The following is a 16,557-nucleotide window of genomic DNA, read 5'->3' as shown; positions in this document are numbered from 1 at the left end:
CGCATGTGTCAAGCACTGCTGACTCACTGATAAGCCTCCTATTATCCTCAAGCTTCCGGATGAAACTGTTTTGTCATCTTCATTGACGGATTTCTCATAAATGCCACACAGTTTGTCTCTCATCTCATATACACATTCTTCAACTGCATTTTTGGCATCATTTTGCTCCTTCTCGTTTCTGTCATCTTCATTGACAGCTTTCTCATAAATGTCAGACAGCTTGTCCCTCATAACCGTCTGTCCAATCCACCATGGAGGACCGTGATCCATAGGCAACTCAATTGGGCTAGTCTTAATGTCTTCAACATTCTTAAGACGCCTCTCTCTGCAATCCATAAATGTTTTCCACAAAACTTTGAGAACCTTTGCTTCACTAAGCTTTGTTCCAAGTAGGGACTCTTGACATCCCTCTGTGACTTGAGTTGCCTCTCCATACAGCTGTACACAATCATTGACTTTTTGTTGTAAAAGGGAATGATCTTCCTTCTTGAGCTTTGCTTGCTCTAAGATGCTGTGCAGAGGATTTTCCAATTGAGACAACAGGCTGTCACACATTTCTTCAAAGTGACCCCTGTTCCTTTTCCCAGAGATATCAATATCATTCACCAAACATTTCATATTCATAGGCAGATCTGAAGCATTTGCACTCATCAACTTCTTAAACTTTTCGCCCTCCTGAGCGAGTCGCAGTAAAGGCCTACTATTTGATTTGATATTGAGTTTATATTTCTTGCCAAACTCTTCACAGAAGAAGCCAACCAGAACATCATCAACTTTCCTTCCACCAACATAGGGGTCAAAGGCAACAACATAGTTGAACCCAGCGATCTGGGTGGTATCCATTATAGACCTCCTCTCTGCATCAGTGAAGAAGCATGGAACTGCAACACATTCTTTTACAGGTTTCTTCAATGCACTTTCTGCTGAACTATTTGACCGCTCAAAGTCACCTAGTTCCTTTTCTCTATCTGAATTCCACATGGAATGCATCTTAAGATCACGATCAAACTTCTGCCACCCGTCTTTCACCAGTTCCATTTTCGAAACACTCCCTGAAAGGCACTTATTCATTTGCTTCATGTTTTCACCAACAGCCTTAGTTTTCTCCACTAGGTGGCGTTTGCTTTTTTCTCCCAGATTTATATCACTTGCTTTAGTTTTCTCCGCTTTAGTTTTCTCCACTAGGTTTTCAGCCTGAACTGAGAAATCATCACATTTCTTACACAACTCTTTTGTTTGCTGAAGCTCTAATGATACATTTTCCAATGCTTGAAGTTTTTGAAGGAACGGTTTATTCCAAAGGGGTGATTCAAGCCACGTGTCATCACATTTCTGAGGCTCACTCAGGACAGACCCCAAAACACTGATCCTTTTAAAAACTGCATCAGGCACACTATCCCCTCTTTGGGACAGATCCTCTGTTGCCTGGAATTCCTCTTCCAGTTCCTGCAACGGAATCTTCATCTCTTCTACTTGCTGTTCTAAGGCTCGCTTAGACTTTTCTAGCTCCTGAACGCTTTTCACAACATCATCCTTGGAGCTGACCAATTCTTCCATTTCTGTACGCAGCTGTTTAACACTTTCTAGTTCAGCCTTACACTCTAGAGCTTCCTCCAAAGAGCGAGCCAAGAACAGGGCTTTGCTCTCGTTATCACGCACCTCCGTTTCTGCACGTGCGCGTTCTTCTGCATATTTTGCAGACACAGTCTTCTCTTCACCAAGCATCTGATCAAACTTCTTTTTCACATCTTCAACACACTGTAATGAACCAACGCTTTCTTCCATGCGTTTTTTCATATCCGCTATCTGAGCTTGCAATGTTGCGACTTGCTCTGATAGGTTTTTCTTTGCTTCCGCCTCCTCTTTTAATTGTTCCAGGAAGCCATTTTTCTCATCTTCCATTTGTTTGAGCTTTGTGCTAAAACTCAGCCTTTGACACCTCTCTTCCTGTAAGAGTTCCTGCGTGTCTTGCAGCTGCGATTCCAAGATAGAAAAATCTTCCGCAATTTCTCTAGATTTGCTGTCTGCTTGAGAAAGCTGATTTGTAACATTGTCCAACTCAACCTGCAGTCGGTTTGCCTTCTCTGACAGCTTAGCACACAATCGGTCACCTTCTGACACCTTGACTTGCGATTCCAGAAGCTGTGCCTCTACTTTTTTCCTCTTATGTTCACAATCTCCTTTTCCCTGCATAAGAGCCTTCACCTCATTGGCTAGCATCTGGGAATAAGAATGTAATTCTGCCACACAGGCTTCTTTCTCCTTTAACTGCTGCTGGACACGTTGGGCTTCCCCTTTCCAACTTTCACAGTCCGCACGCCATTCATCTACCACATTGCTCAAAGTAGTGAGCTCATACACAGTACTCAGTAATTTAGCCTCTCTTTCACTTTTCTCGTTGTCGCTGAGAGACAATGTCGTTTTCAGAGCGACATTCTGTTCCTGCGACTCCTGCAGGTCTATTTTTGTAACTTCCAAACACTGAAGACTTTTTTCCAGCTGATTACGCAACTCCAACATTTCACACATGCTTTGCTTCTGCAAAGTCTGAATTTCACTTTCCTTTTCCATGAGGATGGTATCTTTCTCCATTATAGTCTCTCTGCGTTTTTGCAACTCGACCAAAAGAAGAGCAGTGGATTCTTCCCACTGTGACACATGAGACTTGAGTAGTTCATTTGTTTCCTGCAAGTTTCTATGCTCCATTTTAAGCAATTCCAAGGCTTGTTCCTTTTCTTCCATTTTCCGTTGCAAGGCATCCAACTCAGCCCTGCACACATACTCGGTTTCCTCCAAACCGATGGCCTCCATTGGCTGCTGGCATCTCTGTTTCCAGCCTGCCATGCTCGCTTGGTGAGCCTTTTGTTGAGCTGCAAAGCTCTGCTGAAAATCCGCATTTGCCTGCTGTTGAGCTGTATTTGATATAATCAGTTGTTTCAACATCTCCTCCATTTTGAGTTTACTTTTCATCTGAGCACACTGCATCTCCATAGCAGTTTCATCAGTGTTGCTAGGGACAACAACCTTCCTCTTTAGTAGACTCTCTTTAGGCATGGATGGGGCTGGTTCAGACGGTAACATCCCCTCCATCCATAGAATCCGGTCTCTCATTTCATCTATCTTTGCATTCTTCAGGCGTTTTGAACGCCCCATCTTCAATAACTCCACAAACAAATTTTTCACAGTCCAGCAAAAAAATTTTCAGACCACTGTCTCTTTAACACATGTAGTTGTTCTCTCTCTTGCAAGATCTCTTTTCCTGCGCACACAGTTTGTGCAGTCACTTGCACCAGACACAACAAAGTTCATCAAATAATTTTGAGACCGCTGTCTCTTTAAAACACTTTTTTTTTTTCTGTCAGGATCTTCTCTCCTGCACACATAGATTGTGCAATCTCATGCACCAGATAAAGTTCATCAAACATTTGCACTTCCTTGCAGGGATCTCTGCTTATGCCCGCATCCTCCACCATATGTAAGGGATTAGCTCGGTGGTAGGCGTATGGGTGACCCCTTGGGGGGTGCGTTTTCCCAGAGAGGTAGCCGACAAGTGCTTGCAAACAAACAGTGTGGTTTATTAAATGGTGTTTTCTTCACCAGGCTGTATGCAGCAAAACATCCAAAATAAAATAAAACAGAAAATAAATCCTTGCCTCTCTGGGCGGCTACCTTCTCACAACTGAAACCTGCCTAAGTGTCTGTCTCCAACCTACCGTCGGGCAGACTTCCTTGTCCTACAGCGGACACTCAATAGTCCTTTTATAATAGCTTCACAGGGCAACACAGTCCTTTGTTTCTTTCACATCAACAGTTCGTCTTCTCACCTTTGAGACGTATTCACCCTTGGTTACCGTCCCGGGCACACATCACTCCGGGGGGTCTTCTCCCAGGCCCACACATCCTGTCGGGAGGCACACGCTGACTGTCCTCCTGCTCCCAGCCCACATGGCTTCAGGACACAGCTTCTGGAGGCAGCCGTTTGTCTGCCTTCCTCTCCCAGCCCACACGGCGACAGGAGGCAGCAATCAATAGGACTTTCTCTGAACAAATTATAGAGCCTTAACTCTCTCATTCTGAACAGGTGAAGGCCTTTCAACTTCCTGCTGGCTAGCTCTGTAGCCAACACCCTATAGTATCAGTGAACTTTCTAAATCAGGTGGAAATGTATCTCCTTCCTGTGACTACATTCCCAGATTTACCTGACTTCCTGTCACAATATATACACACAATACAGTACAGACCAAAAGTTTGGACACACCTCATTCAAAGAGTTTTCTTTATTTTCATGACTATGAAAATTGTAGAGTCGCACTTTAAGAGGTAGTCACCTGAAATGGTTTTCACTTCACAGGTGAGCCCTGTCAGGTTTAATAAGTGTGATTTCTTGCCTTATAAATGGGGTTGGGACCATCAGTTGTGTTGTGCAGATGTCAGGTGGATACACAAGCTGATAGTCCTACTGAATAGACTGTTAGCTGCTTTTTTCTTGCCATAATACAAATTCTAAGTACAGGAAAACGAGTGGCCATCATTACTTTGGGAAATGAAGGTCAGTAAGTCCGAAAATTTGGGAAAACTTTGAAAGTGTCCCCAAGTGCAGTCACAAAAACAATCAAGCGCTACAAAGAAACTGGCTCACATGCAGACCGCCCCAGGAAAGGAAGACCAAGAGTCACCTCTGCTACGGAGGATAAGTTCATCCGAGTCACCAGCCTCAGAAATCGCAGGTTAACAGCAGCTCAGATTAGAGACCAGGTCAATGGCACACGGAGTTCTAGCAGCAGACACATCTCAAGAACAACTGTTAAGAGGAGACTGTGTGAATCAGGCCTTCATGGTAGAATATCTGCTAGGAAACCACTGCTAAAGAAAGGCAACAAGCAGGAAGAGACTTGTTTGGGCTAAAGAACACAAGGAATGGACATTAGACCAGTGGAAATCTGTGCTTTGGTCTGATGAGTCCAAATTTGAGATCTTTGGTTCCAACCACCATGTCTTTGTGTGACGCAGAAAAGGTGAACGGATGGACTCTACATACCTGGTTCCCACCGTGAAGCATGGAGGAGGAGGTGTAATGGTGTGGGGGGTGCTTTGCGGGTGACACTGTTGGCGATGTATTCAAAATTTAAGGTATACTGAACCAGCATGGCTACCACAGCATCTTGCAGCGGCATGCTAGTTGGACCATCATTTATTTTTCAACAGGACAATGACCCCAAACACACCTCCAGGCTGTGTAAGGGCTATTTGACCAAGAAGGAGAGTGATGGGGTGCTTGCGCCAGATGACCTGGCCTCCACAGTCACCGGACCTGAACCCAATCGAGATGGTTTGGGGTGACCTGGACCGCAGAGTGAAGGCAAAAGGGCCAACAAGTGCTAAGCATCTCTGGGAACTCCTTCAAGACTATTGGAAGACCATTTCAGGTGACTACCTCTTGAACTGTAACTCTACAATTTTCATAGTCATGAAAAATAAAGAAAACTCTTTGAGAAGGTGTGTCCAAACTTTTGGTCTGTACTGTGTGTATGTATGTATATATATGTATGTATATATATATATATATATATATAAAATGTGTGTGTATATATATGTATGTATGTATGTATGTGTGTATGTATGTATGTATGTATATATATATATATATATATATATATATATATATATATATATATATATATATATGTGTATGTATGTGTATATATATAATGTGTGTGTGTGTGTGTGCATATATATGTATATATATATATATATATAATGTGTGTGTGTATGTGTATATATATATATATATAATGTGTGTGTATATGTGTATATATATATATATATATATATATATATAATATAATATGTGTGTGTGTAGATTGTAAGCTTTCTGAGGGCAGGGACTGATGTGAATGTACAACATTTGAAGACTACGTAAATTGTCAGCGCTATATAAAGACTAATCATAAATGTCAATTGATCTGTAGATCCAGAAACACACAGGCATATTTTGACTTTTCCTGTAACTTGAAGCTGATTACACTCCTTCCTGTTTTCTGAGGTATTCTATTGGCCAATGAGGCCACCATCGCATCCAGGGCCCATTTACACCACCATGAAATGCATGAGTGTTGTGTTAAAGCTTGGTACACACTATCAGGTTTTTTATTTTTTTTCAACCCAGTGGGCTGAACAAACAAAAAGCGCTCAGGAGGAGATCCTGTACTAACAATATGTTGATAGTACCGCAATCTCCCCGCTGAGATATTGTGTTCTGACAGGGGGCAGCCCCCTGCCAGAACACACTGGTCAGCACTTTCAGTCATTGGCTGAGAGCGCTGATCGGATAGCCTTTTTCGATTATGCCCTTTTTGACAGAAGCTGACAAATGTACCACAAAAGACAAAAATTGTGAAGGCCATTGCACGGAGCAGGTAAGTATGACCTGGTATTAAATGTTCTTTAAAAAAAAAAAAAATGTATCACTTTAGGGTCAGTTTCATCTATGAGCAAAGCTAGCGTCCTGCCATGTGCGTTTATCCTCTTGTGCACTAGTCCTCTCACTGCCCCATGAGTTCTCCTGGCTCTGGACCTATGGGAGAAGACCCAGCCGCTGGAAGTGTCGGCTCCACCAATAGGAGATGTCCATAGTGAGTAATGAGGTTCTCCATTGCAGCGGTTTGTTGTTGTGGGGGGGGGGGGGGGGGTGTTGCTGCTAATATACTGGAGTTGGACTTTGGGTCAAATAACACAAGCTTTACACACTAGTGGATTGAGCCTCAAATATAAAAACAATGTTTTGAAACGTTATCACTAACTGAAATCTTAGTTTTCAGCAAAGTTAAATGTCTTAGTGTAGGTTTACACTATTGTGGGTGCAGGAACCTGTACAAATGGCATGCGCTCCTGCATCTATAACATGCTGCTCTGTAGCAGATGTGTAATGGCACCCCACGCATCTGGAAATGCAGTGTGGTTTGCATGCAGGACCTGCAATAGTGTGAACCTAGCCTTAAAGTCTGTTACCCTAAATATTTATTATTTCTCTGTGTCTTCACATATGTTGTATTTTATAATTCATAGTCTTTCATCTTCATATTGTTCTTCCATCTGAAGTACCTGGTTGATCCCGCTGGTAACCTTTCTTTCATGTTCTAAACTGATCACACAAAGTACATAAGCTGCTCTGTGTTAACGTGGTCAGTTTTCATCCTTTGGCTGGCCATTCCGGGGTATAGGACACTGTGCAGACAGACATTATGCCTGGATTGGGTAGTTTGTCTAGTCACCACACCCCCTGACCAGCCTGCCGCTTGAACACACCCCCTTCTCAAGCACTGACTGCATCTTGCCTCAGGCTGAACAGCCAATAGAATACAGACATGTAGTATGTCTGCACAGTGTCCTGTAACCCCACCCCCCCACGATCAGGAAGAAGAGATACATGGTCACATGACACAACTTTTTACTATTGGGAAAAAAAAAAAAAAGGATTTCTAAAAGTAAGAAAACAGTTCTAGTGCCTGCATAGTTATAACTGTTTGCGCCACACTGATTTCCAAAAGTAGTTCCTGTACTGCTTTTGGCGACTTTGGGGGGTGGATTCTGACCAAATGGGACAAGACTCCGCAATCTCGGGACAATTGGATCCGCTTGAGTCTGGGAAAGAGAGTCCCCAATATGGTGGCTTCGTTCTCTGGTGCTTAGGCTGTTAAAATCCTTCCTCCCCTTGTATTGGACAGTGGTCACCACGGATGCCAGCCTGGCTGGCTGGGAGGCGTTCTCAGCAAGCATTCTGCTCAGGGGATCTGGACGCTGGAAGAGTCCAGACTGCTGATCAATGTCTTGGAACTCCGAGCGATCAGACTGTGTTTGGATCATTGGATGGATCGTCTAAAGGGATGTCCAGTGTGCATTCAATTGTACAATTCCACGGCCGTGGCTTATGTCACTCACAAGGGGGCACAAGAAGTGTCCTGGCGGCTCTGGAGGTAGCCAGCATTCTAAGGTGGGCAGAACGGCTCATTCCAGCCCTCTCCACCATACACATTCCCGGGGTTTAAGATTGGCAGACAGATTACCTCAGTCGGCAAGCGTTGGACCAAGGGGAGTGATCCCTTTATCCAGAGGTGTTTTATCAGCTGTGTCTCCTGTGGGGAACCTCGCCAGGCTTGGTACGCCGATTTGGAGCGGCTGGTCACTGACGTTCCTAGAAAGCTTCCTCTCAGGGAGGATCTGCTGTCCCAAGGACCGATCTTCCATCCTGCTTTACAGTTGCTGGCTTTGACGGCCTGGCTGTTTATCTGAATCTGTGATTCCTACACTGTTGAACGCTAGGAAGCTTACTTCTAGGAAGATCTACCATCGTACGTGGAAGACCTACATTGCATGGTGTGAGTCGCTTAGGGTTCATCCTTGCTCTTTCTCGGTGGCTCCGATCCAAACCTTCTTTCAACAGAGGGTTGAACAGAAGTTGTCCTTAAGTACAAACAAGCACTGCAATTGCCCAGGGGACTTTAAATGAGGCTACACACTCACAAATGACATAGTACAATTGTATACCACAAAGTTCAAATGTTTTATTGAACAAACATGTGAAGGGTAAACCTATTCAGTTGAAGGCATATTGGATTGATCAGTGACAAAAATATAAATAACAGCAGGGGCATACATTATAAGCACATACAAACGTACAAAAAAACATGATAAAATATAAAGCACCCTTGTACTTGACTCGTTCCGTGAAATGTGATGTGCCGCTTTCACGCTGAGACTAATTTAGTAAGTATGGAGCTTTGATGACTGCTCCATCATCTGTTCAGTTTAGATACCCCACCATGTGTATACACATACCATTTGCAATACTATTTTACCTTATAGACACATGATATACACCTACTCCTGAGGAAGCGAATCGCATTTCGCAAAACGCGTCGAGTACAAGGGTGCTATATATTTTATCATGTTTTATGTACATGTTTGTATGTGCTTGTAATGTATGCCCATGCTGTCATTTATATTTTTTACGTGTCACTGATCAGTCCAATATGCCTTCAACTGAATGTTTACCCTTCACATGTTTGTTCAATAAAACTTTTAAACTTTGTGTAAATGACAATTGTACTATGTAATTTGTGAGTGTGTAGCCTCATTTAAAGTTCCCTGGGCAATTCAGTCCTTGTTTGTATGTATTTTGGGATGGAGACACACTACTCTGATGGGAGATCCAGATCACACTTTATTTTCTTCTCTCTTTTTTTATTTGTGTACCAATAAGGGCCAGGTGTCTGCTTTGGTGGTCTTCTTCCAACGACCTTTAGCCACACACTCCTTGGTGCATACCTTTCTTCAGGGTGTCTGACATTTGGTCCCTCCAGTGCGGGCTCCATTGCTGCCTTGGGATCTCAATTTGATGCTTTAAGCTCTACAGAAGCCTCCCTTTGCAAATATTCAAAAGATTCCCCTGCGTAGGCTGTCCCAGCAGGTGGCCTTTTTGGTGGCTATCACCTCTGCATGCACAGTGTTGGAACTGGCGGCATTATCCTGTCCACCCTATCTGATTCACAGAGATAAAATGGTTCTTCACCCTTGTCTATCTTTTCTTCCAAAGGTTGTCTCTGAGTTTCATTTGAATGAAGACATTGTGTTGCCTTCCCTGTGTCCCAGGCCTAAACATCCAAAGGAAATTGCCTTGGATGTGGTCTGGGCAATTAGGGTGTACCTGGCAGCTACAGAGTATTTCAGGAAGTCAGACTCTCTATTTGTGCTCACAGATGGACCTCGAAAAGGGTTGTTCCCTTCCTCTGCGACCATTTCCAGATGGATCAGACAGACTGTGGGTCTGGTTCCTCCTTTCCCTGTCAAGGCACACTCTACTAGGGTGTTTAATGCCTCCTAGGCCATCCGTCATCAGTGATGCAAGTTTGCAAGGCGGCTACCTGGTCGGCGGTCACTATATTGGCAGTGATTTTGGTGGTGGGTGCCCATCATCATCCCCTAGTGCTGACTCCTGGATCTTTATTTTCCTGATCACTGCATGGTGTGCAGTTTGCCTGGTGCTGTAAGTTCCTGATCGGGGGTGGTGAGTCTTTTTGTGGGGTTTTCTCTCCATCTCTGTTATAGCAGTGGTAGTGCTCTGTGCTGGATCCTGTTGTGCTGCGAGGGGGGTCCCTAGCAGTTGTATACACCTTTTTTTTGTGTAAGTCCCCCTTTTTTCTAATGGAGTCCCTGGAGCACATTCTCCACCTGATCCCCTCTCAGAGGCTGCTGAGCCCTCTGGGTCCCAACAATCCCTGACTGCACTGACGACGGTCCTGGTGTCTATGGTGGATATGGTCCTGGGTAAAGGGACTAACCAAAAGCATCCCGCGCCTTCACCTGTCTCATCAGCTCCTGAATCTGATTCGGCCGCCATGGATGTGAGTTTCCCTTCTGGGTCTGCGTCCACAAATAGTGAGGATGATTCCTCTGCTCCTGTAGCCGCGCATGAAAAGGCACTGGTGGATGTGCTGATTGTGTCAGTGTGTAAAAACCTAGAAAATGGAGGATGCGGCTGATTTCTCAATCGGAGGCGCCAGTCCATTTTGGCACCCACAGGCCCTCCAAGGTGGCGAGGGTGTTCCCCTTTCCCTCTTACTTTCATAAGTAGTGCCATCAATTGGTAATGACACCCTAAACAAACCCAGAAAATTCAGAGTTTGAAATGCACCAAGCTCCTTGGTGCGTTTGTCACACATAGGGCAGTCTATATAAATAAATGGTCTGCCCTATGCCCTCGCTGGAAAAATGTGCGAAAAAAAAAAAAAAACATTTGTGAAGAGGGAGAGAAGCAGAACGGCAGTCTGCCTATATATGTATACAAGGCAGATCGCCGTTCTGTCAGTGGGGAAGGTATTGATCTTGTGTTTCTGCCTTCCTACAGTACAAACACCTCCCCCACAGATCGTAAACACTCCCTAGGTACACAGTTAACCATTTGATTGCCCCCTAAAGTTAACCCATTCCCTGCCTGTGTAATTAGTACAGTGACATATTTTTTAGCACTGATTACGGTATTAGTGTCATTGGTCCCCCAAAAAAATGCCTGATTTGTGTCTGCCGTAATATCGTAGTCCCGCTATAAGTGGCAGATTGCCATTACTAGTAAAAAAAAAAAAAAAAAAAAAAAATTCCATAAACATATCCCATAGTCTGTAGACACTACAACTTTTGCACAAACCAGTCAATATTCGCTTATTGGGATTTAGCCAACGAGGAACAACTGGAGGTTAAATACCAGAAAAAAAAACACCCTCAGGAGGCAGAAGTTTATGCCACAGCGGCCTGCAAAACTTTGTGGCCAAACGCAGCACCTGTAGATGTGAAAATATCCACGTTGTAAAACTTGGTGAATGTGTGTACAGATGACCAGTGGCCACTTTGCAAACATGGACCACTGATGCCAGAAAACCCAGGAGGCACTAAGCACCCTCGTGGAATGCGCCCTCATAGGGAAAGGAGGAACCTGACCTTTAATTGAATAGACCTGCACCACCATCTGCCTGATCCATCTGGAAATGGTCACAGCAGATGCAGCCTGCCCTTTACAGAAACCATACATAAGGATAAACAAGGAATCCGATTTGCAAATTGACTCAGTCGCCGCCAAGTACACCCTGACGGCCTGGACCACATGCAAGGAATGCAAGGCAACTTCTTTTGGCTGTTTTGGCTTAGGACACAATGAAGGCAACACAATGTGTTAATTTAAGTGGAACCCTGAAACGACTTTAGGAAGGAATGACTGACCGGGACGTAGCACCATTTTGTCCCTGTGAACCACCAGGTAAGGCGACTGACAGGACAGCGCAGCCAGTTCTGAGGCCCTGTGTGCAGAAGTAATAGATACCAAGAAAGCCACTTTCTGTGACAAGGTAAGCAGAGGAATTTCATTAATATTTTCAAAGGGAGGTTTTTGAAGAACCGACAGTACCAGATTAAGATCCCACCGGGGTATCAGGGACTGTACTGGAGGAGCCAAGTGGCAAACTGCCTGCACAAAGGTGTGAACCAAGGAATTTGTGGCCAACAGCCTTTGGAAGAAAATGCCAAGGCTGAAATCTGGCCCTTAATGGTGACCAATGCCAAACTCTGATCGACACCTCTTTGTAGAAACTCCAGCAGTTGTGATACTGAAAAGGAACAGGGGGAACCCCCCGAGACCAAGTAATGTACGCCTTTCAAACTCTATGGTAAATCTTCAGAGAAGTAGATTTCCTAATTTTTAACAGAGTAGGAATCACCGAATCAGACAACCCCCCTATCCGTCAATACCTGGCATTTAATAGCCAGGCTGGTAAAGCCAGCAACCTTAAAGCAGGATGGTAGATCGGCCCTTGAGACAAAAGATCTTCTCTGAGAGGAAGCCGCCAAGAGGCATATGCTACCAGTCTTACCAGGCCCACGTACCAAGCCCAACGAGGCCAGTCTGGGGCCACCAGAATTACTGGAATCCCTTCTGCGCAGAAGTCTCAGCAGAAGCTGTTGTGGAGGAAAGGCATAAATTAGACGGTACTGGCCCCAAGGGGCCACCAGAGCATCTGTGGCGTGTCTGCCAGAGGGTCTCGAGACCATGTCACAAACCTCGGAACCTTCCGGTTGACGCAGGAGGCTAACAGGTCTACATCGGGGGTCCCCCACTGGAGGCACAGTTGCTGAAACATTTCCGGGTAAAGAGACCATTCACCCGGACTCAGTGCCTGTCGACTGAATTAGTCCGCCTGCCAATTTTCCACTCCTGGAATGTGCACAGCAGAAAGGGCTGGAAGAAAGCATTCTGCTAACCTTAGAAAACCGGCCACTACTTCGGCCAATAGGGAACTTTGGGTGCCCCCTTGGTGATTGACATATGCCACAGCCATAGCATTTGTCCGATTGAATCCCTATCGGACACCCCTGTAGATGATCCGTCCACTGGGACAGGCAAAGCCTGATCGCCTGAATTCCCAGAATGTTGATCGGAAGACTAAACTCCTCCCGAGACCAGAACCCCTGGGCTGATTCTGTGCCCAAGATACCTACCCACCCAGACAGGCTGGCTTCCATGGAAACCAATGTTCAGTACAGGGGAAGAAAAGACTTTCCCTGCCGAAGCACCGGGGAACGAAGCCACCATATTAGGGATCTCCTCGTACCCCAGCTCAACTGGATCAGATTGTTCAGAGACTGTGGATTCTGGTCCCATTTGGCTAGAACTGAGGGCAGAGGGCTGCCTCGAAGGTGGAGACCATCGCACCCAGCACCTGCATGCAAGTCTTGAGAGACGACCTGCGGTTGGATAACAGGAGCCGAATCGCATGCTGCAATTTCAACAGTTTTGTTTCTGGAAGAAACACCTGGGCTGAGGCTGAATCCAGAGTCAGACCCAGGTAGTCCAGCTTGGAAAAAGGAAAAAGTTCAGTTTAAAAAGAAAAAAAATGCCAGGACCAGAGATCCCAGACTAGGCAGACAACGACCGATCCTATAGCAGGAAGTGGGGAGTATACCCTCTGGGACTGCCCTATAGGTGTAGTCAAGCTTTGTTAACCCTTTTCCGCATAGTGTTCTACTCCTAAGGAGAGCAGCATAACCCGTTGGTCAAAGAAGATATGAAGCTGTGACCGTCAATGAACGAAAGAGAAATATATTTTAGGTAACAGACCGCATGGATTCATGAAAGACAGACGTTGTTAAACAAACCTGATTTATTTTTTAGAAGCGGTAAGTAAAACCTTGGACAGAGGGGTGGCTGTGGATATAGTATACTTGGATTCATTTATAACTAGAGAGAATTAAGAAAAGGAGAAAAGAATTGTCTTATCCTTCTCTGCAATCACTGGTCTGTATACTCCTTACATGCTGGCGTGCATATGAAATTTTCCCTGTATACCCCTCCTCTGAGCCTGCTGAGCTATATTCCCCACATTGGTGACCTCTGGCCTGAATACCTCTTGTTTGTGAATGGCAGCCTGTCTCACTGATAAATGTCTATATACATTCACCTATACTTATAAATGTTGTAAATTCCTATTCTGTGAATGCTGTATCCTCTCCACCTGGGAATGATATGAATCTGTGGTCCTGTGAATTGTGAATGGTGTGTACTCCCTACCTGTGAAGGTTGGGTGCTCCTCATCTGTGAACACCACCTATTCCTCACTTGTGAATGCTGTATATCCCTTGCAGAGGAGGAAAGTTATGAGAGGTAAACCAGCTAAAGGAAGTGGGGCAGTAAAATCTCCCAAAATAAGTGCAAGCCCAGGGACTACTAAAAAGTACAGGTCCCAGAAGTAAAATACAGATAAAACAGCTAGTGAAAAACAAATGGGAGCTTGTGGGAAACCAGCGTCGGGGAGGTGCAAGGATACACAGCACCGACTATCAGTGGGAATACGGATCCCAGATCAGTGAAAAATAGATTTGGAGTAGAAACGCGACGCGGAAAATAGAGACTCGAGGAACAGAATTTGAAAACACAATAGCCTACTAAATCAGACATGGCGGATATGTTTAACAAACTTAAACTTTCCCTTAAAACAGATATGGCAACTTTACATTGTGATTTAGATCAGATATTGAGTAGAGGACACAGAAAAGAGACTTGATATTAGTGATCGACCGATATCGTTTTTTTTTTAATGCCGATACCGATATTTTGGTCATCGGTATCTTCTGATACTTTCGAATATTTTAAATTTTTTTTTTTTCACAGGTAATGTTGGGGAGGGATCTGAGGGTCTAAAAGACCCCAAACTCCTCCTCTGCACTTAAAAGCATTACAAATGCCAAGTTTGGCTGTTTTGAATGCTCGCATTTTTTGGAATTTGTCAAGGAGTACCCGAAAGTGATGTCATGACATTACTTCCAGGTTTTTTTAAATGGAGACCCGATCAGAGCCGAATGCGACTTTGATTGGGTCTTCTCTTCGGCGGACGTGTAGGTAGGATGCCTGAGTCTCCCGGTGGGACAGGAGACCTGGGCGAGCCACAGAAGGTGGCGGGAGGGGATGTCCCCTCCCGCTCCTTGTAATGACAGCCGAGCGGCTTCTCATTTCTTTGAAATACATTCCAAATATGGGATGGGATATATAAAAAATTTAAATGGAAATACAATTCACCGTTAATTGCACTTACAGGGACAAATTTTTTTTACCTGGGAACGAGACTCAATTTGAGAGTTGGATTAGGGATAAAAATGCACAAATAAAGAATATAATAAAAAAAGGGGAAATGTACACTTATCCGGAATTAAAACACAAAAGTGACTTTTAATGATAGTAAATGAATGGCGGTATCTGCTGTTAAAACATTTCTTGACATCTTTATGCCAACCAATTAGAACAGAGGATGAATTCCTCCCATTGGAGCATCTGTGCAGTTCCTAGATAGCCTCAAAACATAATATCTCTCCAATCTATAGAATTCTTGCAGAATGTGGAGGGCTGGGGACGCCGCCATTCATTACAAGATGGGAAAAGGAGCTGGGTAGTTCTCCGGGAATGCAACAAAAAGATAAGATCCTGAGAGCCATTTATTCCTTGGCCAGAGATACTAATACAATATAAATGAATTATAAATGTATAGCGAGGTGATATATAACCCTAGTCAGAGCTCAGAAAGGTCACCCGGAGAAATCTGCATTATGCTGGGGGGAATGTAATATGAAAGGTACGATGGCCCATATTTGGTGGGAATGTCCAAAAATACAAATATTCTGGCAGAAGGTACGACAATATATAGGGGAGATTAGGGGAAAGAAGATTGCAGACGACCCATGGATCCGTCTCTTTCACAATACAGAAAGCCCATTAAAACAATACAAGAATATGTTAATACCATATATCTCTTGAATGGAGCAAAAGGGACAATCCCAAAAAAAAAAAAAATGGTTAAAAGTGGATGAGGGACTGCTTTAAAAAGAACTTAATTTATATATAGAATGGAACAACAATTCTGTCAAAGAGAGAAAGTTGTTAATATATGGAAAGGATGGGAAGAGTTTAAAGAAACTAAGAAATTTCAGGAGATTTGGGAAAGACAGAGATAATGAGACAGGAAGGAGCCCCGAGGAGAGGGGGAAAAGAAAGGAGTAAAGACTTTTTAAGGTGAAAGGGAGGGAAGGGGGTATAAAACTTTTAATTTTAATTCAAATGTTTTATTTTTTGTATATAAATGATTAAATATAATATTTGACTGTTTTTGGAAAATCAAATAAAGAATAAATAAAAAAAACAAATGATTCTTACTCTGAATGGTCTCAGGTTATCAGTGGTGTACCCCAAAGTTCAGTGTTGGGACCCTTACTTTTTAATATCTTTATAAATTATATAGGGTCTGGGAATAAAAGTACAATTTCAGTCTTTGCAGATGACACCAAGCTTTGCGGTGGAATAACTTCTTTACAAGATGTCTCCAATTTACAAGCCGACCTCAATGCACTGTTTCCTTGGTCAACTATGTGGCAAATGAGGTTTAATGTTGATAAATGTAAGGTTATGCACTTGGGGGCTAAGAATATGCATGCATCATACATACTAGGCGGAGTAGAACTGGGGGAATC

This window comes from Pelophylax lessonae, assembly GCF_965119305.1.
Source record: "Pelophylax lessonae genome assembly, chromosome: 12".
NCBI classification, from domain to species: Eukaryota; Metazoa; Chordata; class Amphibia; order Anura; family Ranidae; genus Pelophylax; species Pelophylax lessonae.
This window is presented reverse-complemented; position numbering follows the sequence as displayed.